Below are 25639 nucleotides of genomic sequence, written 5' to 3' on the forward strand. Positions count from 1 at the left end.
GTAGGTCACTAGGTCAAAATCATAAGGTCAAAGTTTATTTCGGTACACAAAACTATGCAAGTGGTCCAAATTTGAACGCTGTAGCTTGAGAAATGTGAAAGTAGGTCACTAGGTCAAAATCAAGGTCAAATTTCACTTCAGAACACAACTCTTTGCATGTGGTCCAAATATGAAGACTGTATCTTCAAAAATGTGGAAGTAGGTCACTAGGTCAATGTCAAGGTCAAAGTTTGTTTCGGTACACAATCCTATGCATGTGGTCTAAATTTGAAGCCTGTAGCTACAGAAATGTGAAAGTAGGTCACTAGGTCAATCTTAAGGTCAAAGTTCATTTCGGTACAAAAAAATATGCAAGTGGTCCAAATTTGAAGGCTGTAGCTTGAGAAATGTGAAAGTAGGTCACTAGGTCAAAATCAAGGTCAAATTTTATTTCGGAATACAAAACTATGCATGTGGTCCAAATTTGAAGCCTGTACCTTCATAAATGTGAAAGTAGGTCATTAGGTCAATGTAAAGGTCAAAGTTTATTTCAGTACACAAAACTATGCATGTGGTCCAAATTTGAAGGCTGTAGCTTGAGAAATGTGAAAGTAGGTCACTAGGTCAAAATCAAGGTCAAATTTTATTTCGGAATACAGAACTATGCATGTGGTCCAAATTTGAAGCCTGTACCTTCAAAAATGTGAAAGAAGGTCACTAGGTCAATGTAAAGGTCAAAGTTTGTTTCGGTACATAAAACCATGCATGTGGTCCAAATTTGAAGGTTGTAGCTTGAGAAATGTGAAAGAAGGTCACTGGGTCAAAATCAAGGTCAAATTTCATTTCGGAACACGAAACTATGCATGTGGTCCAAATTTGAAGCCTGTACCTTCAAAAATGTTAAAATAGGTCACTAGGTCAATGTCAAGGTCAAAGTTTTTTTCAGTGCACAAAACTATGCATGTGGTCCAAATTTGAAGGTTGTAGCTACAGAAATGTGAAAGTAGGTCACTAGGTCAAAATCAAGGTCAACTCATGTAAGGTTCATCTTGCCACTCAAAACCATACATGTGACCCCCAGGGCGGGGCCATATTTGACCCTAGGGGGATAATTTTAACAAACTTGGTAGAAAACCACTAGATGATGCTACATTACAAATATCAAAGCCCTAGGCTTTGTGGTTTGGACAAGAAGATTTTCAAAGTTTTTCCCTATGTAAGTCTATGTAAACCATGTGACCCCCGGGGCGGGGCCATATTTGACCCTAGGGGAATAATTTGAATAATCTTAGTAGAAGACCACTAGATGATGTCACATACAAAATATCCAAGCCCTAGGCCCTATGGTTTTGGACAAGAGGTTTTTCAAAGTTATTCCCTATATAAGTCTATATAAACCATGTGACCCCCGGGGCGGGGTCATATTAGACCCCAGGGAAATAATTTGAATCATCTTGGTAGAGGACCACTAGATGATGCTTCATACCAAATATCAAAGCCCTAGGCTCTGTGGTTTCGGACAAGAAGATTTTCAAACTTTTTCCCTATATAAATCTATGTAAATTATAGAAATAAACAAAGGGCCATAACTTACTAAAAATTGTTGAACAAGTCTGATTTTCAGGGGGACACAACTAGGGTACCAATACATCTTTCTGACAAAGTTTGGTCAAAATCCCCCTGGTAGTTTCTGAGGAGATGCGATAACGAGAAATTGTTAACGGAAGGACGGACGGACTGACGGATGGAAGGACGACGGACCACGGACGCAGAGTGATTTGATCTGATGATGGTGGGCTAAAAATGTTGATATTTTGGAACACATACTATTTTATATATATTTCATTTATGCTCAAAACTTTAACCTCTTGCATACAAACATTCTCATCTACAAAATAATGCTCTGATCCAAGTAAACAACAAGTCAAATGGTTTATCGTGGCCAGAAATTTGTACAAACCGGACAGAAGTTGCGAAATTGTCATTTGTGCAGGAAAGAAGCGTCTACCATAATGTCCAGTACTGGACAGGTATAGTGACCATGCATGGACACAGCCAATTTTCTCAGAGGGGGTCCGATCCCCTGCCCCCCCCCCCCCCCCCCCACTTCATTTTTTGCATTCTGGGACAGTTTTATGGACTAACCTGTTAAATTTGGGAAAATGATAAAATCAAGCTTTCTTGAAGGTTAAATTCTTTGTTTCTTTTAGATAAATAATATGAATTATGTCGGGGTCTTTCGTAGCAGCAGCGGCATATACTTTACATGCAGTCCTAATGTTGCCGTTTTCGAAAAACATTTTCTTTCCTTCTTGTCTTCTTTCCTTTTTTAAAGATTTTCCAGAGGGGGTCCGGACCCCTGCCCCCCCCCCCCCCCCCCCACCCCTCCCCGCTCTGGATCCGCGCATGGTGACATATCATGCTTTCTGTTTATGCAGGTAAACTTGTGTTTGGTTAAATTTCAACAGAGCACAATTATTGTCTGAACAGTGTACAAACTCATTATTGTTTTTTCAGGCAAGGGTGGAAAAAAGTGGTAGACAATGAAAGCAGTAACATTTTTATCAAAAAAAAAAAAATAAACAATGAGACAAACATTTCCAACATCTCTAGACGGTTCAAAAATCCCATGTTAAACATATGATAAAGCCTGAAACGGGTGAAAATGTTCCGAATGTAAATCAGGTGAAGTAAGCGCTCTATGTATAGAGTTAGATTATGCGTCTAGATTGATTAAACTGGGCGAGTCTACTTATTTATTACTTGAGGATGAAAAAAAATGTTTTTTAAATGTTGCTCTTAAACAAGGGTGGCGGTTGAACTACTAAAAGTACAACAACAGTTAATTCACAACAAATCGTACGGTATGTTTTATAATCAGTAGAAGCTAGTCGTATTTACGCTTATGAGACCTGTTTCACCCATAAGTAAAGAATTCACAGGTCCATCATGAAATATTTTCCCCAGCGCGCATATACTTTACCTATTCAATATGATGGCGGCCGATGTTTTATAATCAGTAGAAGCTAGTCGTATTTACGCTTATGAGACCTGTTTCACCCAGATGTAAAGAATTCACAGGTCCATCATGAAATATTTTCCCCAGCGAGCATATACTTTACCTATTCAATATGATGGCGGCCGATGTTTTATAATCAGTAGAAGCTAGTCGTATTTACGCTTATGAGACCTGTTTCACCCAGAAGTAAAGAATTCACAGGTCCATCATGAAATATTTTCCCCAGCGCGCATATACTTTACCTATTCAATATGATCGCGGCCGATGTCATGAAATTTTTTCCCCAGCGCACATATACTTTACCTATTCAATATGATCGCGGCCGATGTTTTATAATTAGTAGAAGCTAGTCGTATTTACGCTTATGAGACCTGTTTCACCCATAAGAAAAGAATTCACAGGTCCATCATGAAATATTTTCCCCAGCGCACATATACTTTACCTATTCAATATGATCGCCGCGATCAACAAACATTCTCATCTATACAATAATGCTCCGATCCAAGTAAACAAGTAAAATTTTGGTTCTGAAATTGTTAGAAATAATGAATAGTATTCTACCGGAACTCCCTCCTTTCCTGTATCATTAAAAGATTAATCTCTGCAGCAGATGCATTCTTTGCACTTAACACTCTTCGATATGAAAACAAAAATCAGCTCTGCAGCAGATATCAAAATGACTTTGCACTTTCAAAAGTCAGATATCAATAGAGTCTTGATAAAATCTGTAAAGAAAAACATGTTCTCAAATACTTTAAGTATCCCTTTGGAGTCTGAAAAAAAAATTTCTTTCAATATCTGTCTGTTTGACATTTGTAAATTGCCATTCTTCTGCAGTATTTCAGTTCCGTTAGAATTAAAAGTGAACTTATTTTGGCGTTCTGGAGTCTGTGCCAGTACCGACTTGTTCAAACAAATGAAAATTTCCCAACAAGACTCAGGATTATTCATCGCAGTACCTTTGTCAATCCTCACATGGAATGTTTTAAATCTTGTGCACTACATACTGAGCTAACTCAAGCTGATTGGGCTCCATTCTTTGAAAAATAAATGCATTTTCAAACATTTATTGAGTACCATTAATTTAATAGTTTTTTTTTTTTTTGTTTTATGCCTGACTGCATTACATGACGGAAATGTCCCTTTTATTCATTTAATGCATTAAAGTAACTTGTTAATTGGACAAATAATGAAAACTATGCATCAATTAAACACTTATCCACCAGAAAGCCATTTTTATGTTTGCACTTTTATCTACCTAATGTCAAATCTATTTTTGTGACAAATTTCCATTCATGTTACAATTCTGTTATTGAAACCAAAATGCAACAGCTGCAAATAATAGATTCCGCACCATAACAATTTAACATAAAACACTGAAGACAATTCTTCTTCACATCATCATCACCACCATCATCATCTACATCATCATCATCAGTTTTTCTTTCCATCATCATCTACATCATCAACATCAGTTTTTCTTTCCATCATCATAATCATCATTATATTTTTTTTTATTTCTATATGTTTTTAGAACTGTAAGTATGATCATTTACATTTTTTTTAAATTATTTTTTATATGTTGCACTTAAATTTGGCACTACACCCTGTGGGTGATCTACAAACAATTCTGACATTTATGTTGTATCAATTAATTGATTACTTCATACATGACATGAAATAATGAATAATATTTGTTCACATTAATTTTGTTATCAGAATGGTAATAACAGTTAACACTTTCAGCTATTCATTTTGTGTATAACTTACGGTATCTCCAGTAACCATTATGAAAGTCTTTGATCTAACTTTGTTATTTATCTCCAACCATCTTCACAAAATGACATACTTAAGCCTCATCACAGGAAAGTGCAATTATATAAGATTTCCCTCAATCAAGAGTGTAAAAGTACTGTAAAATCAATAATATTTGTTGGGTACAAACTTTCACTGAATTCATAATTGCTTCAATTCATGAAATTAAATCCAAATGAACCCCCCAAAAAATTCAGTCTTTTTCATCTTCAAAAACTAAAATCCATCAATTTGCGATCATATCCCTGTGAAATTACATGTTCCCAAAATTAAACCATTTTACAGTATATCATTATATCAGGTATGACAGCAATAATCTTGATGTGCCATTATTTAATTTATAGAAAGTACCAATGTCTATCATGAACTAATGGATGGCACTAATATTTGTTTACAGGTGTTAACAAATAATGAAAGTAACTGGTAATGATTAGTAACAGTTATAATAATTCATTCTGTATTATTATTATTATTAGCAGTTACTGCAAAAGTCTTTGATCTCATTTTCTGTTTATCTCCAAACACCTTCATGCAATGAGTACCTAACTTATAAGCCTTGTAATCACAAGGAATTGGCACATTTCAAACATTCATATGAATGACTTGTGATCAATTCATAAAGTGTGTTCTTGAAACCATGATGAACAAAATTGAACTATATATTCATGAACATTTCAAAGACTTTCATGTATATGAAAATACTCAACACTTATCAAAACTAGAAATGTGTCCATGGGACACAGATGCCCCTACTAGATGACATTAAAATGACAATTTGTTCCTAGGTCAGGGGCCATAACTCCTACAATACTGAATGAATCAGGACGAGAAACCCCAGGTGCACAACTGCACATGCTGACAACACTCCTGTAAACTTTGGTGACTCTAGGTCAAATACTTTTGGAGCTACGCACAACACAACATTAAAATGACCAATTTTTAACTAAGTCAGGGGCATAACTCCTACATGACTGAATGAATCCGGACACGAAACCCCAGGTGCACAACTGCACATGCTGACCAACATTCCTGTAAACTTTGGTGACTCTAGGTCAAATACTTTTGGAGCTACGCACGACACAACATTAAAATGACAAATTTTTAACTAAGTCAGGGGTCATAACTCCTACACGACTGAATGAATCCGGACGCGAAACCCCAGGTGCACAACTGCACATGCTGTCCATCATTCCTGTAAACTTTGGTGACTCTAGGTCAAATACTTTTGGAGCTATGCGCGACACAACATTAAAATGACCAATTTTTTACTAAGTCAGTGGCCATAACTCCTACATGACTGGATGAATCCAGACGCGAAACCCCAGGTGCACAACTACACATGCTGACCAACATTCCTGTAAGGTTTTGTGACTCTACGTCAATACTTTTGGAGCTAGGCACGACTCAACACTAAAATGACCAATTTTTACAAAGTCAGGGGCCATAACTCCTACAAGACTGAATGAATCCGGAAGCGAAACCCCAGGTGCACAACTAAACATGCTGACCAATATTCCTGTAAAGTTTTGTGACTCTACGTCAAATACTTTTGGAGCTAGGCGCGACACAACATTCTCGGAAGGACGGACGGACGGCTGGAGGGAGGGAGGGACGGATGGACAAGGGCAAATCTATATGCGCCCCACCCCACAACCAAATGTGGGGGCATAAAAAATCTTTAGTACACATGTTCTTGAACTTTCATGAACATAAAACACAGATCATCGCATGACCAGTTTCCACCATTTTTTTGTGATTTAGCTATTTTTGAAAAGTTTGGTTGATAATTATTCATGGAAGACTCATGAATCAGTTCATGGCTAAGTTAATGAACATATTTTTGGAAATTGTTCATGAACTACTCAAAAACAAAGTCCTATTACAGTATCTTTATGAACCACTCACAAATTATATCATGAGCTGGATATAGTCCCATTTTCAGTTGATGACTAGTTCACGAACATGTTAATAAATCAATCCATGAGCAGTTCATGAATAGCTTATGAAATATTTGACAAAAAAAGAGAATTATTCTGCAGCATAACACCTGTTTTCCAAAAGACAATTAAATATATCCATACTAATGTCACACATTTTCATTACATCTTTTTAATATAATAAGGAAATACCACTAGTAAATGAATGCTGCACAAACAAGAGCTGTCTCCATAGGATGACATATGCCCCCTGATGGCACTTTGAATGAGTAGTTATGGCCGATGTTAGAGTTTAGGACCTTTGACCTATGGGGCTGGGTCTTGCGCGCGACACGTCGTCTTACTGTGCCACACATTCATGCGTAGTTATTTAAAATCCATGCATGAATGACAAAGATTGGACCGGACTCCCCCTTCAATGCACTATCATGAAAAATGACCTTTAACGTCTAAGTGTGACCTTGACCTTTGAGCTCGGACCTGGGTCTTGCGCGCGACACTTCGTTTTACTGTGGTACACATTCATGCCAAGTTATTTGAAAATCCATCCATGGTTGACAAAGATATGGACCGGACACGCCCTTTCAATGCACTATCCTTTAATGTCTAAGTGTGCCCTTTGGGACCTTTGAGCTACGGACCTGGTCTTGCGCGCGACACGTGTCTTACTGTGGTACACATTCATGCCAAGTTATTTGAAAATCCATCCATCGATGACAAAGATATGGACCGGACACGCCCATCAATGCACTATCCTTTAATGTCTAAGTGTAACCTTGACCTTTGAGCTACGGACCTGGGTCCTGCGCGCGACACGTCGTCTTACTGTGGTACACATTCATGCCAAGTTATTTGAAAATCCATCCATCGATGACAAAGATATGGACCGGACACGCCCATCAATGCACTATCCTTTTATGTCTAAGTGTAACCTTGACCTTTGAGCTACGGACCTGGGTCCTGCGCGCGACACGTCGTCTTACTGTGGTACACATTCATGCCAAGTTATTTGAAAATCCATCCATCGATGACAAAGATATGGACCGGACATGCCCATCAATGCTCTATCCTTTAATGTCTAAGTGTGATCTTGACCTTTGAGCTACGGACCTGGGTCTTGCGCGCGACACATCGTCTTACTGTGGTACACATTCATGCCAAGTTATTTGAAAATCCATCCATCGATGACAAAGATATGGACCGGACACGAAAATTGCGGACAGACTGACAGACTGACAGACCGACAGACGGACAGACGGTTCAAAAACTATATGCCTCCCTTCGTGGGCATAAAAACTGCAATGCTACAATGAAATTGTGATATTATCATTTCAACAACATAGAAAGACAATTAAACTTTGCTGAAGATTTGTTGTACCAATAAGAAATCTATGAAAGTCAGGAAAGATAAATGATGAAAATAAGAAAAGCTAAGTGCATAATGACATTTATTTTACTGCATGCAGTCTTATTTTGTATTTGTTTTGAAATGATAATCAGGATGACAACAGTTACTCATGTAATGCATTTTCACTCTGTTTGAATAAAATTCAAATAGAAAACATGTCTCCTTTAAGACAACCTTATACAGGCAACAATTGATACACATAAGAGTTTCTTTGTTAGGTTTTACAACACCACAATTATAGGTCATATGGTGACTTTCCAGCTTTTCATGATAGAAGACCACAGACGCCTCTGAAAGCATTCTAGCATTCCAGACAGGGATTTCCGTAATTTTTACCGGTGCTGGAAAAATCCATCTTACACCCCGTGGTGTAAGATGATTCTCGTGCTGTAAATGACGCATTACGAACTTATTATCATATATGTAGAAAATTTACGTAGTAATTTATATTTTATTTCATAAAACCGAACAAAAATCCAATTCCTTGACAGTTCCTTTTTGTTCCTGATAGTACATTCGATTCAAAAAACGTTAAAAATATTCATAACGTTACATTGCAACTGATAAAACAAAACCGGAACTAAACATTGTCATTTGTCTTTGAAACGTCATGACGTCTTTCCTGCATGCTTACGGACGTTGGTTTCCTGCGCTTTGTTTACATACGCTGTTATAAGATAGTTCTTAAATGAAAGTTGTTCGATTTATCTTATTGTTATTATTATTTCTTGAATATGGTATATAAGAAAAAGATTATATCACTAGCTGCAGGTTCAGATGGGAATATCCAACTCTAGGATAACTGTTTAAGCGGTAACTCGGCAGGAGCCTCGTTACTGCCTTAACAGTTACCCTCAAGGTCTGATATTCCCATGTACACCTACAACCAGTGAAAGAGTCTTATGTTATTTCATGTATACACAAGATAGGACCTGGGTAAGACAGAGTACTTTTCTGTAAGCTAGTGCGGATGGCTTCCTCACATGAAAGATTTCTATGCCCACAGGTTTTATACCCACGGCAGTGAGAAACAAGTGATTCATGGTCTCCGACCAACCTTAACCATCCAGTCAAAGAGGCCGCAAAATACAAGGAGGTCTTAAGCAAAAAGCAATTGTTGCCAGTATCTGAAACATTTCTTTGTAACTGTGGTAATATGTACAACTAAATTAACTTGTTGAGTCATTGACTGTCACACATTTTTACTAAGCAACTCCCTGCTATTTTTAACCCTTATTATTTTGGACATGATTGATTCTGCCTTTGTGACCAGTGCAGATCATAATCAGCCTGCACATTTGTGCAGTCTGATCATGATCTGCACTGTCTGCCATTCAGTCAGTATCTTTTTGGTATGCACCCCTTTTAACAGTGAATGGTACCATCCAAATTGAAAGATGGACAAGTGCATTATAGAAATTTAGCAGGGTACAGGTTATAAACAAAAATGTCATAGCCTTGTCATAAAAAATTGCTACAGCCTTTTCAATAACAAAGTATAAATAACAGTGTTTTTTTTACATAAATGGACCCATTTTTTTTCTGGTCCAAAAAATTCTCAAAAACAAACATATTTTTTAGTGCTGCACAATCCTGCAATATATGCAAGTGCTATTGCTTTATAATATTTTCCTACATTTCTTCAATGATTATCAATTCAGCAATTAACTAAGGAACTCCAAAAACACCAATTACCTCCAGAACAAAATACTTTAATACTGCACCATCATGCAATATGCTGTATGCATTATTCTTTTTTCTGCAATGTTTTTTCAATGATTATCAGTGATTTATCAAACTGACAGACTGGTTCAAGAAAGAAGACTGACAGACTGGTTCAAGAAAGAAGACTGACAGACTGGTTCAAGAAAGAAAACTGTCTTATTTTTGTATGGTATGTTTTTGTAATTATCTGTGAAATATTTTCTGCAGGTAAACAAGAAAATAGATGTCAGCATACCTGATAGAATAGTGTCACCTCATTTATCTTGAATATAATTATTTAAGCATACAAGAGATGATTTGATTCTTGGCTGATTATTGAATACAGCTCTAATGATCATATAAAATACTATAAAATCATTAATTTTCGTTGCGTAAATTTTGTGATTGAGTTTTGAAAATCCCAATGAGCAAGTAAAATTCCAAACCATTTCATGTTTTAAGATTTTAAATTCATGAATTCCTATCTCCATCATGTACTGCTGCCATTTTGATCAAAACCACAAAGTTTTGTGCCCACGAAATTTAAAGATTTCACAGTATTTATAACAACCACTGTAAAATAGACAAATTATGGTCTTTAAAGTGGGTTCATTCTTGAGAGGTTGTATCGTACATAACTGGTTATAGAAACATGATTATTAGATTCTTAAAAAATAGACTTCTCTACAGCAAGTTGCCTGAAGTATTCAATTATTAATAAGATATCAAAGAAAAAAAGAGCTTTATCTTTTTAAAACAATGTACAAACTTGTAGTAAGCGGTTAGCCAATGGAGTGAAACAATGTGGCTGATGAAGTCAGGCTGAAATCAGAACAAAAGATCAGTTTGAAAAGATAGCAGACTGACTGCTTAAAGCAAGTGGCCTGGCTGCTTGATACAAGTAACCGCTTTGGCAAGTTCACCTTTATATCTTTCCCTGAATTATTTATGTCAAATATAACAGATTCTTACAAAACATAAAATGAAATTCAAAAGTGACTTCATAAAGGTCTACAAATCTTCCTTTTTAAAATGTATACACAATTTATTGTCAGTTTAAGTGTAAATTCTCATTCTAAAAATATTATTTCTGTTTCATATTTTTTATTTTTGTTTAATGTGAAGGTTTGTGTTGCATAATATACAAATAATGTATATTAGTGTGTCACAATTTTTGTTTTATGGCATATCTTTATGACATTCTGTATCATTGCAAAACTGTAACAAAACTGAACAGTATGAAATAAGTTTAACATACAGGATAAATGTATATAAGTATTAGATAATCAGTAAGTGGTAACCTCCCTATAAAGTATCACAACAAACTGGAAGTAGCATCACTTTTAGGCATGAAAAATGATAACTTCCTGACTCAGCATATATTTAATTGTTCAACTGATACAATAGTCAATAGATTGTGTTTGTAAACGAATGGTTTGTATTGTTAAATCTTTTGTTTTTGTTTCTTTAAAGTTTTTGTGTTTAAAACCATTCAAAATTACATAATTGATGAAAATTAATTGTTCAACTGATACAATAGTCAATAGATTGTGTTTGTAAATGAATGATTTGTATTGTTAAATCTTATGTTTTTGTTTCTTTAAAGTTTTTGTGTTTAAAACCATTCAAAATTACATAATTGACGAAAATTAATTGTTCAACTGATACAACAGTCAATAGATTGTGTTTGTAAATGAATGATTTGTATTGTCAAATCTTTTGTTTTTGTTTCATTAAAGTTTTTGTGTTTAAAACCATTCAAAATTACATAACTGACGAAAATTAATTGTTCAGTTGATACAATAGTCAATAGATTGTGTTTGTAAATGAATGATTTGTATTGTCAAATCTTTTGTTTTTGTTTCATTAAAGTTTTTGTGTTTAAAACCATTCAAAATTACATAACTGATTCAAGTTAGGGAAAACACCTGTACATGCCATTCAGAATAAATAATACACTCAACAATACAATATTCACTTCAAACCAGCTCAGGATACTAGAATGAAAAGTCTCACAGTAACCACGTAACTATGCTTGTTTGAAAAATATGAATGAAAGCACGCATTCTGTTTGTCTTTGTTTTTTGTAAAATTTGATACTGAAACCTATCCTTTATGTAAACCATTTGGTGCTATGGTAATATTTTAGAAATAAGATTTGGCTACACAAGAGGTTTGTTAATAGATTGGATGATAGAATTATCTGAAATATTTGCTATATTAAATCCATATGCTTAAAACTTGTAACAATTTATCCCTCTCATTAAAGTTCCTGACCCGAGAGGAAAAAGTCTACCATTTTCTTTTCATTTGTGCACAAGTTTCATGAGAAAATCAACAATTTCTGCAGTTTTTGAGATTATAAGCAATGGTAATTTAACTTCATAAGACATCACAAACTCTTCTCAAACTTTGTAGTTATTCAGAAACTACCATATTTTTTATAGTTCTCAGCTCTTTCTGTTCTGTTGTATAGGGTCTTGTTTTACAGCTTATTTACAATTTTGTGGTATCCTTAACTTATTTTTATCATTTCATCAAATGTAATTTGTGATATCTTAAAATAAAGTGTAATTAATGATATTACTTAAATTGACTTAATACAGTTTTGTATTTCTGTGATACCATAAATTAATGATTTATAAAGATATCTTATGATGATTTAAGGATATCATAAAACAAGAGCTGTCTCCCTAGGATGACACATGCCCCCGATGGCACTTTGAATGAATAGTTATGGCCGATGTTAGAGTTTAGGACCTTTGACCTACGGAGCTGGGTCTTGCGCGCGACACATCCTCTTACTGTGTCACACACTCATGCATAGTTATTTTAAAATCCATGCATGAATGACAAAGATATGGACCGTACATGCCCATCATTGCACCCGTACATGCCCATCATTGCACTATCATGAAAAATGATCTTTAACGTCTAAGTGTGACCTTGACCTTTGAGCTACGGACCTGGGTCTTGCGTGTGACATGTCATCTTATTGTGGTACACATTCATGCCAAGTTATTTGAAAATCCATCCATCGATGACAAAGATATGGACCGGACACGCCCATCAATGCACTATCCTTTAACGTCTAAGTGTGACCTTGACCTTTGAGCTACGGACCTGGGTCTTGCGCACTGCACGTCGTCTTACTGTGGTACACATTCATGCCAAGTTATTTGAAAATCCATCCATCGATGACAAAGATATGGACCGGACACGCCCATCAATGCACTATCCTTTAACGTCTAAGTGTGACCTTGACCTTTGAGCTACGGACCTGGGTCTTGCGCACTGCACATCGTCTTACTGTGGTACACATTCATGCCAAGTTATTTGAAAATCCATCCATCAATGACAAAGATATGGACCGGACACGAAAATTGCGGACAGACCGACAGACTGACAGACCGACAGACAGACAGACGGTTCAAAAACTATATGCCTCCCTTCGGGGGCATAAAAAAGAATATTAGATATCTAAGATATCCTTCTATAAGAATTTTTGTCTTATTAATTAGAGCTTTTGAAATAAATCTATTTCAGATTTACTTTACAAACATATCGGTCTTTTTTATCATTTCAGTTTAATAAAAGGAAAATTACCATCTGCTGAGTATTGAATTGAATGGCTGGTGTCTGTCCGATCACAATCACAGTCTCTCTATCTTTTCCAATCTGTCCTCCCATTGACTGACCAAGAACCAATGAAAATCTCTCTTCCTCTTCAAATGATAGTGACTGTACACATCTAAGAACTTGTTTTCTCCTTCATCAAACCTGATAATACTTAGTCTCAGGTCCTTGGGTATAGAGATGTAGTCAGAATAGGACTGCACTTTGTTGGTATTTTTTCCTGCGGTTTCTGAACAAATCTGAACGAAAAGAGGATAGTTCAACTCATCTGTATTAATTTTACTAACATCATATTATGACTAAATTAAATGTACTACAAGCAAATCTGATGAAGTGGTATTTCTGCTGAATAGGTTTGTGTTGAGGAATGGCAAAGAAATATATCGGGCAAAAAGTTAAGGATGTTACTACGAAGCCCAGAGTGGTGGGGGTGACTGGGTGTGGGTACACAACTTCACATGTGGATAATAAAATTTATGTAATGTTCATGGAAAAAATGAAAGAAGTTTAATGAAATTCTACCCACTGGTTAGTTTGTTATGTACAAATATGTGTTTTTTTTTAACAATTTAAGGGCAATAATTCTGAAGTTACTTCAGAGATCCTGACAAAATTGAGTGTGCACTACCATACTATGGTGACCTTAATTCAATACAAGTTTCATCGTTCTAGGCCAAATATATCACAAGGTACGAAGCACAAATTGTCATACTTAATACCCTATATAGTTAACACTAGAAACTACTAAGGGCCATAACTCTAGTGTTACTTGGGCAATCTGACTGAAATTGACAGGCCACATTATAATAAATTTTCCTAAAGTGTTGAACATGACATATTGTGTAAGAAGCTTTATTTAAATATTCCTAACCACTTTCTAGATATGGTTTGGGGACAGACGAAACTATATCCCTCCACCTTCGGCGGAGGATAATAAGCTAACCTTTTTTCCTGACAAGACTGATTTACATCAACACTCAACAAACTAGAAATGTGTCCATGGGACACAGATGCCCTCACTACATGACAAAGGACACGTCAGATCAACTTTGGGAAAACAGTATGTTGCTATTTAAAAAAAATGCAAAAAATAACCACATATAATGTACATATAAACATATATGCTTTCTTCAGACTTCCTGTAAACTTTGATGACTCTAGGTCAAATACTTTTGGAACTACGCACGACACAACATTAAAATGACCAATTTTTAACTAAGTCAGGGGCCATAACTCCTACATGACTGAATGAATCCGGACGCGAAACCCCAGGTGCACAACTGCACATGCTGACCAACATTCCTGTAAACTTTGGTGACTCTAGGTCAAATACTTTTGGAGCTATGCACAATACAAAATTAAAATGACCAATTCTTTACTAAGTCAGGGGCCATAACTCTTACATGACTGAATGAATCCAGACACAAAACTCAAGGTGCATAACTACACATGCTGATCAACATTCCTGTAAAGTTTTGTGACTCTACGTCAAATACTTTTGGAGCTAGGCGCGACACAACACTAAAATTACCAATTTTTACAAAGTCAGGGGCCATAACTCCTACACGCCTGAATGAATCCGGACGCGAAACCCCAGGTGCAAACTACACATGCTGACAAACATTCCTGTAAAGTTTTGTGACTCTACGTCAAATACTTTTGGAGCTAGGCATGACACAACATTCTTGGAAGGACGGACGGACGGAATGACGGACAGACAAGGGCAAATCTATATGCCCCCCTCCCCCAAAGTGGGGGCATAAAAACATAGGTCTGCAGGAGCTGGAGCAAAAACATCTATGTTTATATAATACATAATAGGTCAACAGGTGACAGATGAGAGGATGAGTGCAAATTAATGAAGTTACCTCAGGGCATTGTAAAATAATTCTCTACATTTTGCTATTTCTGTATTAACTAACAGTGTGTCGTAAAAACATCTTTTACATCATAAAAGAGAATCTTCATTCCTTCACACTAAAGGGAAGAAATCAAGTGTTTCTAGTTTTCAGAGATTTATAAAAAGTGAAATTATAAATTAGTACCATCTCCCTTCCTTGCTGAAGAGTTTTAATAATTATAGAAACTTTAAGGCAAGATTAGGCACACCTGCTTTTATTACTGTATGCATGTTTACATTAAGTCTTTAAACCCTTTAAAATTAACTACTGAAAAGAAGATCCTTTTTCTGTCTGCTAAATTTCAATGTATTCAAGGTTTTAGCTATTACTTGCAACAGAAATTTACAACAGGGATTATGGTGTAATAATAGTGGCAATAACATTATGGTATTACTTGGCTAACGAAAGAATTGTAATTCTTTATGCATAACAAGATATATCTCCATAGGATACAAATGTATCTGCTATGTTGTGTAATGACATGGAAGTGTAGGTCCTGTGTTTAATAATATTTTGACAACAGGACATTTTAGACCTTGTCAAGTTATGGTTACATATTGATTTCTACAACAGTGTGTACAGGAAAATAAACTAAGCTTTGCAGCCAAAGGTGACCTTGACCTTAGATCTGACATGCTCACTTCATTGCCTTGTTACAGTCATTTCAAAATCTCACCATGCACATTCTGCCATCATCAAGGAAAGGACAGTGCATTTTTGGTTCTCTTACCAAGACATGAATACAAGTCTTCTCCTCTACTCTGGACACCACATTTCTGACCAAAAAAACACTCAATATTCATACCTTGAGCAGTATTGCCCTAAATACTCATACCTTGAACAGTACTGCATTAAATATTCATACTTTGAGCAGTATTGCCTTCAATATTCATACCTTGAGCAGTATTGTCCTAAATAATTATACCTTGCCCAGTATTGCCTTCAATATTTATACCTTGAGCAGTATTGCCCTAAATATTCATACCTTGCTCAGTACTGCCCTCAATATTTATACCTTGCCCAGTATTGCCCTAAATATTCATACCTTGAACAGAATTGCCCTCAATATTCATACTTTGAACAGTACTGCCCTAAATATATTCATACCTTGAGCAGTATTGCCCTCAATATTCATACCTTGAGCATTGCCCTCAATATTCATACCTTGAACAGTACTGCCCTAAATATTCCTACCTTGCGCAGTATTGCCCTAAATATTCATACCTTGAGCAGTATTGCCTTCAATATTCATACCTTGAACAGTACTACCCTAAAGATTCATACCTTGAGCAGCATTGCCCTCAATATTCACACCTTGGGCAGTATTGCCCTCAATATTTGTACCATGAACTGTACTGCCCTTAATATTCACACCTTGAGCAGTATTGCCCTCAATATTCATACCTTGAACAGTACTGCCCTAAATATTCATACCTTGAGCAGTATTGCCCTCAATATTCATACCTTGAACAGTACTGCCCTAAATATTCATACCTTGAGCAGTATTGCCCTCAATATTCATACCCTGAACAGTACTGCCCTAAATATTCATACCTTGAGCAGTATTGCCCTCAATATTCATACCTTGAGCAGTATTGCCGAGACCATGAATTCATTTGACAAATCTCCTGTTCTGTAGACCAGAATCTGTAACTTGAGAGATCTTCTCTTCTACTTTGTTCGATACCTCAAGATAGAATACAGCTGACTCTGTAAAACACATAAAAGATAATTTGATTATGTCCTATATGGTCACATATATAATTCAAACCAAAAAGGACAGGAAAATCATAAAATAACAACAAGTTCAGAATTTTTAAATGTGAAACATTAAAGCTTTGCAAAAGTTGGGAAATATACACTCAGCAATGGTCTCATCACCACAGCCTGTATTCAAAGTTTAATACTAATTACAGAGAAGTATGGACATGCTTAATGTAGATGGAGAGATGCAGACAGTCAGATGGAGGGATTGCAAAAAGGAAAAGAAGATGAATTCAGTATCTATTTATCTCAGAAATTCAGATGGAGGGATTGCAAAAAGGAAAAGAAGACAGAATTCAGTATCTATTTATCTCAGACAGTCAGATGGAGGGATTGCAAAAAGGAAAAGAAGACAGAATTCAGTATCTATTTATCTCAGAAATTCAGATGGAGGGATTGCAAAAAGGAAAAGAAGACAGAATTCAGTATCTATTTATCTCAGAAATTCAGATGGAGGGATTGCAAAAAGGAAAAGAAGACAGAATTCAGTATCTATTTATCTCAGACAGTCAGATGGAGGGACTGCAAAAAGGAAAAGAAGACAGAATTCAGTATCTATTTATCTCAGACAGTCAGATGGAGGGACTGCAAAAAGGAAAAGAAGACAGAATTCAGTATCTATTTATCTCAGACAGTCAGATGGAGGGACTGCAAAAAGGAAAAGATGACAGAATTCAGTATCTATTTATCTCAGACAGTCAGATGGAGGGACTGCAAAAAGGAAAAGAAGACAGAATTCAGTATCTATTTATCTCAGACAGTCAGATGGAGGGACTGCAAAAAGGAAAAGAAGACAGAATTCAGTATCTATTTATCTCAGACAGTCAGATGGAGGGACTGCAAAAAGGAAAAGAAGACAGAATTCAGTATCTATTTATCTCAGACAGTCAGATGGAGGGACTGCAAAAAGGAAAAGATGACAGAATTCAGTATCTATTTATCTCAGACAGTCAGATGGAGGGACTGCAAAAAGGAAAAGAAGACAGAATTGAGTATCTATTTAACTCAGGCAGTCAGATGGAGGGACTGCAAAAAGGAAAAGAAGACAGAATTCAGAATCTATTTAACTCAGACTGTCAGATGGAGGGACTGCAAAACGGAAAAGAAGACAGAATTCAGAATCTATTTAACTCGGACTGTCAGATGGAGGAACTGCAAAAAGGAAAAGAAGACAGAATTCAGAATCTATTTAACTGAATAAATAATATTACATTTTTAGTTTAGTGTAGTTTATACTAATTTATTTTAGCTTGACTGTGATGAAAGCTCCAATCAAATTTGAACCACTCTCGAGTCTGCTTCCTGGAAAAAACCAGTGTCACATTAGAAGGCAAGGTTGTGATTCAAGTTGGGCTGAAAATTGACAAACCCACAACCCCCTTGTTGAGCGGTCGACATCTTAACCACTTGACCATCGCTCATCCTTGAATAATATTGAAAGGGTATACTGAGTAGAAATATCTTTTCTTCATCCAATAATTTCTCACCAATACCTTCACAGTATTACAGAGGGGATAACTGGGGCAAAATAAGCATCCTTAGACCTAAATGTGAGATGGGCATTCATAATTTGTAGGATGTTCATGTGTAAAAACATGTTTAATTTTTTAAGAAAAATTAACTATGTGCTAGGAATACAATTGCCTGTGTGATTGTATATAGTATTTTTAAGTCTAGCACCAAATAACAATATATATCTGTCAAACATAAAGTTTTTAACAACATACCTTCCTTTTCACCTACAGAAAATAATGTTCTTTTCACCAGCTGTTTATTCACTGAAATTCACTCAACATGACCTAGTTACAGAAAATAATATAATTATGCATTTTGACAATGTGTCAGCAAAACTGCTTGAATAATAAGCTGCACTTTTATACTAAGAATCCTATGTGTTAATGCTACTGGATATACAGAACTTATTTCCATACCTGGATTGAACTGTACTTGTTCTGCAAACTGTCTGGAAACATCTTTGCTGCCAATATTGGCTGTCCTCTCAGGAACATTGATTTCTGCAATATCAATTAACATTCATTGTGAAAAGAATACAAATAAATGCAATACTAATTAACATTCAAATTGTCAAAAGAATACTTATAACTGCAACATTAATCAACATTCAATAACAAAGGAATTTATAACTACTGCAATATTAATTATCATTCAATAAAAAAGGAATTAAAAATAACTGCAAAATTAATTAACATTTGATAAAAAAGGAATTTATTATTAACTGTTGAGTGTTATATTAATTATCACCCATTAAAAAGGGGAATAAAAGTAAGTACAAAATTAATATGTATTCACTGTTGTAAGATTACTTATCATTCTAGATCAAAGGATATATTATACCTAATCAAAGTCAGTGTTTACTACTTGTAATAAGAGATGTTTACATCACAGAAAAATACAAGAATACACCTGCCCAGATAAATGTTTTCTGCTATGCCCAAATTTATGGTATAAATGAATTTGAATTTAGAAGGAAAAAATATGCCATCTCAGAACATTTTTCCTTGTATTTTTATTGTATATTTACTACTGACTGTTTTTCTTGAATGTCACTTCCCATGCAGAAACTGTAAAATACCACAAACTAAGAGTCATAACTCTGGTTAAAATCAAGTGGAAGTCAAATCAGGTGTATGGGAGAAGTAGCACAGACATCAAAGAATTCAACAAATCGAGGGTCATGAAACCATTAAAAATCATTCAGATCAAAACATGCCGATGATATGCACAACTGCATTTCACACTAATCACACTATACAGCTAGTAGTGTAAACACTGTAAAATATGGCAAAACAGATGACCATAACTCTGCTGAAAATCACCAAACTAGAACATGCCATGCATATGCATATACATTGTATATATAAGCTTGGCAATGATAACTACGGTTTGGTGGAAATCTGCACAATGGTATAAGAGAAGTTGCAAAATATCATAAAACTTGACAAATAAATGTTGTAGCAACATGATACAAAGGGGCAATGTAGCTAATTGGATTTGTTAGGGTGTGTGCGGGGGGGGGGGGGGTAGTGTTGGTGACAGGATACTAAAGATTACGAGTCTAAATGAAATTTTTGGGGGAATTCATAGGGGGGAGTGGGGGGTAATGCAGATTGGTGCAGTCTGCACATCAACTCATCACCGCCTGCCTATATTCCAAATTATTCCAAGTTTCAAGTCAATTATAGTTAATACCTTTAATACTTTTTAAAGTTATGCTATGGACACAAAATATGATGGGCAGAATTTACCTTGCTGTAATCTTGACCACTGACCTACCACCCTGGTTCATGCACTCTGCACATTGTCACACTGCCACCTACCTATGTCTCAAGTCTGAAGTCAATACCTTGAATGGTTAATAAGTTATACGCTCTGGACACAAAATATGATGGACAAATTTGACCTGTAAGCTCAAATTGTAACCTTGACCTTTGACCTATAGAGCTGGCTCAAGTGCTCTGCACATCCTCCTAAATGCCAAGTTTGAAGTTGATACTTTGCATGTTTATTTAGTTATGCTCCGGGCACGCAACATGATGGGTAGTTTTGACCTTTTAGTTCAGTTTGTGACCTTGACCTTTGATCTACAGAGCCAATTCAAGTGCTCTGCACATCATCGCATTGCCATCTACTTATATGCCAAGTTTAAGGTCAATACCTTTAATGGTTATAAAGTTATGCTCCAGGCAGAAATTATGGCAGACGGACGGAGAGATGGACAAATGCGCCACCACACAATACATCTGTTTTTCAAAATGGGCATATAAAAATCAATAAACCAGAACATGCCAACAATACCCAAAACTAGGCTTGGCAATGATCACTTTTGTGAAGTTTGGTGTAATTTCTCCTGGTGGTGTAGAGCAGTTGTGTGGACAGGGTAAATATAATAATTCAAGGGCTTTAGCTCCACTGAAAATTACTGAACCTGAACATGCTGACAAAATTAGGCTCGACAATGAGCACTCTAGGGAAGTTTGATATAAACCCCCCAGTAGGTGTCGTAGGAATTGTATGGGTAACTTCATGTAAAACAGATGGGTAGATTTGCTGACAGACAGGACTAAACTAATATGTGTTCCCCAATGCATGCGGGAGACATAACCACACTCTTTATCAGATATCTCCTAAGTGCAAATAGTAGTGAACTGCATTTATATAAGGAAGCAGTTAAAAAGGTTACAAGAATTTTGAAATCTAAATTTATCACAAACCTTGCTGTATTGTTGTTAAGAATGCTCAATTTTTTTAATACTCACTAACAAAGGCAGATTCTGTAAGGAAACCATGTAAACTCGGCATGCGGTGTCTAACTGAAGCGCTTCAATGATATCCAACCCCAGTTGAGATGAAAAGGCTAATTCTCTTAGCAATTTCCAACTGAAAATAGAAAAAATAACAAATTTAACAGTACTATTGCCAGGCAATAGAAGTCCTCTACCGGAAGGAACATTTATCATATTTGCTGCTATAGGAACCACATTAACTTCTTTCCTTTTTTATAATGAAACTTAATTATTTGGAGAATCTAAATATTCTCCAAATAACCTTAACATCTATAAGACAGGCTTTATGAAAATATTTCTTGTACTTCGAATGTTAACAAAGGATCTGTCTACTGGGACTGATTGATGGACAGACAGATTGAAGGGACAAAATAAAATGATCTGTTTATTTTATAAATAAATTGCTTTCTATTTATGTTTCCGGTTTCATGAACAAATCTCTTGTACTTTTAAAGTAACATAAAGATACAGAATTCACCACTTGTGACTAACAGAAGGACAGACAGCTGGATGAACTGATGGAGGAAGGAACAAAATAAAATAATTTTATGTTCTGAATGTTGTCTTAATCTACCTATTTACCAAATTTTATGAGAAAATTTTATGTTCTTTTTCAGTTATTGCAAAATCCCTCTTTTTGTCATACTTTTGAACTATTTATTGCCACAGAAACCACACTTGTTGCACATTCTTCATATTGGCATCTATTCATGTACCATATTTCATGAATAAATAAATATATTGTACTTTTCAAGTTATCTGGATCCTACTCTGCCACAGTTATTGTCATATTATTTATAATTTGTTGTCATAGCAACCAGATTTTTTAAAATAGCAACAAAATAAAAGGTCATGTATGCATATTATCCACATTGCCATCTATCAATGTACCAAGTTTCGTAAAAAATATCTAATATCTTGTACATTTAACATAATCACAGGATCCCACTATGTGACTTTCTGACAAACTACATGTACTCATTTTTGTACACTATAGAAAAAAACTTGGCAGATTAATAACAATCCCATAGAGGAAGCAGCAGCGGATATTGCACAAAACTTGAAAATTCAAAACAGTTCTCAAACCAAATTCATCCCCAAAAAAACCTTTGCAAATATAAGCCCTACATAAATCACAGTAAATGACATTACCACTGAGAGTATCAATAAAACAGTGCAAGATCACTGTAGCCTTGACAACAAACATCTCGGTATGCCCTTTCTAGAGATTTCTGTGACCAAAAGCAACCCATGCAGTTACAACTGGCCTCAAAGTACCAAGAAACTGAAAGCATTTTATACTTCGAAGTAGCCCCAAGCCTGGATTTCAGTTTAAAATGACAATCTATTATAAGCCTGAATACATGATTTGTAATGCCTAAAATGTCCTTTTTCAATAGTCATTATTATATTTTTTTGGAAAATTCCAGTAGTCAGAAGCCTAAAGTTATAGGACCAGTCCCTGCATCAAATACTGGCTGGTTAAATGATAAATCTACCCCTCTGAGAAAAATATTTTAACTTCAAAAACCTATGATAAATTCAAGTTGACATAAATCTAACCTCAACATCATGTGAGGTAAGAAGCTCTGCTCTGTATTCTATCATTGGATACATTCATTTCCTTCTCCAAATAATCTGGTAAATTTCAAGTCAAGTGATGCAAAATTGCACTCCAATCTACAATGGTATGTCCCTCTTTTTTATACTTATTTATGTCTAGCTCAATTAAAGACACTTGCTGCAGTTTAATTCTTGTATAAGAAATGGGGCAACAACTTCCCTATAATAGAATTTGTTCAAACTTTGTATATGAACACAGTTTCATATTAGAAACAGAAAAATGCACAAACAATCATAGGTCACTATGCTTGTTTAGGAGTTATCTGCCCTTAAAACTGGCTTTTCTTCAAATTTGCATATTCATGGACAGATAACACCTAAACAAGCATGGTGACCTTCAATTCTTTTTCATAATTCTGTTTCTAACATGACACTGTGTTCATATACAAAGCTTGAACAAATTCTATTATTGGGAAATGTTTTACCAAAAACTGTGGCAACCGTCCTTTGAAGAACATGACTTCAAGCAAATATATATTCTTGAAAACATAATTATGAGCAGGTTTCACAGCAGGATTCAAGCCCAGGATCATATGATGAGTACCATTTTTGTCTTTATCAAGATCTGAGTCACTGAAACATTCATGACTTTTTCTAAAATATTATAATAGAAATCTACAGACTTCAAATTTAAATCTGACTAGAATTATTAGCCACTGGCATTTATTATAGAAAGTGAGAATCTGGAAATATGTATGTGGGGTGGATGGAGGTGGGTGTTATCTGCAATTTGGTCTTCAAAAATGATAGTTTATCCAATTTAATATGCATTCCAAGAAGAATATCACCTGTATCAATATTTAAATTATTTTCTACTCAATTAAACATCTTCATTTCAAGTAATTGAGATATTTACAAACATTTCATATTTATCACTTTTCTGAGTGCTGGTAAGATGTTTTGATAACAAATTAAGGAGCAAGCCAGAATGGCTTATCAGCAATGCAAGGAAGGCCTGTGTCAGAGTGTTAAATTGCTTTCTGATGGGATTTCCAGATTTTTCTCCTCACAACAGATGTTTCGGAATCATTTAATATGACAAAAAAAATTATTTGATAAAATAATTTATAAAGTGGAACTCTGTTCATATTAATTATTAAACACTAAAATTTGAACAACCAGAGTAATTTATCCAAGATAAATTTGGGTACTTTTATACTATTTTTCCAATTTCCACTCTTTCAAATTTATTTCTTGCCTACCTGGCGGAGAAAGACAATGTTATTCCTGTAGAACGTCATCTTATCATGCTCATACTAACGTAATTTAACCTCATATTTATGATAATGTCATAGTACGAGCGATTTTTAATTTCTAATATCTTTGAAAATATTTCAATAATATAAATGGTAGACAAGAAGAATGATCTAAAATGACTGCCTCAGTAAGGCATGTGTTTTCCTGACACTCAGGACAGAGTGGATTAAAAACTTCACTTGTGCTCAGTTTTCTATTCCACACTGCCCTTCCAGTTTGGGAAAACCCTGCCTTAAGGCAGTTATAATATGAATATGAGATCCAAGTAATCTGATGAAACTACCCAGTACTGCAGCCAATAATGCAGATCATTTCATAATTTGGTAAGTTTTTGAACCTTGCAAAAAGTGATATATCCATCTTCCACCGAATAACAGAATAACTTCATTTTACTGCTTCTGTTACTTCAATTTGTTGTCACATTATGTCTCTATTACTGACTTTTTAACTACTTGCAGCACATTTCTACAGTTCTTAAATCTAATTTTAACTTGAAAATCTTCAAATGAAATTAAAATTGGCACCCTTTTAGAGAAAGTTACAGTTTCTGAGAAATGGAAGAGAGACTTGACTGATAGTTTTGTGTAATTATCATCAAGAAACTGGAATTACATAGGGACTGAGCAATAATCACTTTGCCTGCAAGATTTCTGGCAAATTTTCCAGACAGTCTCCCCAACATGAATCATACTCTTACTCCTTAATTTTAAAAGCAGATGACCATAGCTATAGCTATCCAGGGGTTTCATTCAGGGCTGTGGTTGGGAGGGGGACAGGGATTTTCCACAGATTTAACAGTTTCGCCTACAACCCACATTAATGACCATATATAGTTCATACTCACACTCAACAAACCTTGTGGCAACACCTACAAACTGATTTATATAAAGATGACCTTGACTTTCATATGATCTTCACCTTTAAACTTGAAACCTTAAAAAACAACATCTTTGGTCATACACCACAGCTCCTTGTTCCACTTTTTGCACAGAGAGGTTGTTACGGAAGATTTCGGTTGAAAGGGCAGAAATGAGATAAAGTATAAGGGGTAGGGTTGGTTTATAAATGGTGGGGGTGAAATAAACGGTACAAATTTGTTGTAACAGTAAAAAAGGAAATTCTTCTCTATAGCTGAAGAGGAAATTAATCCATCAAAAACTTTTATTTAACATCACATGTGATGTTTATTACCAATTATTTTTCTATTGCAGTGTAAATACCAGGTAAATTAAAACTAAAATTCATTCATTCCTAATTGCTGAACATAAAAAGCTAAGTCAAATTGGGAGAAA

The sequence above is a fragment of the Mercenaria mercenaria genome, chromosome 5 (assembly GCF_021730395.1).
Source record: "Mercenaria mercenaria strain notata chromosome 5, MADL_Memer_1, whole genome shotgun sequence".
Classification (NCBI taxonomy): domain Eukaryota; kingdom Metazoa; phylum Mollusca; class Bivalvia; order Venerida; family Veneridae; genus Mercenaria; species Mercenaria mercenaria.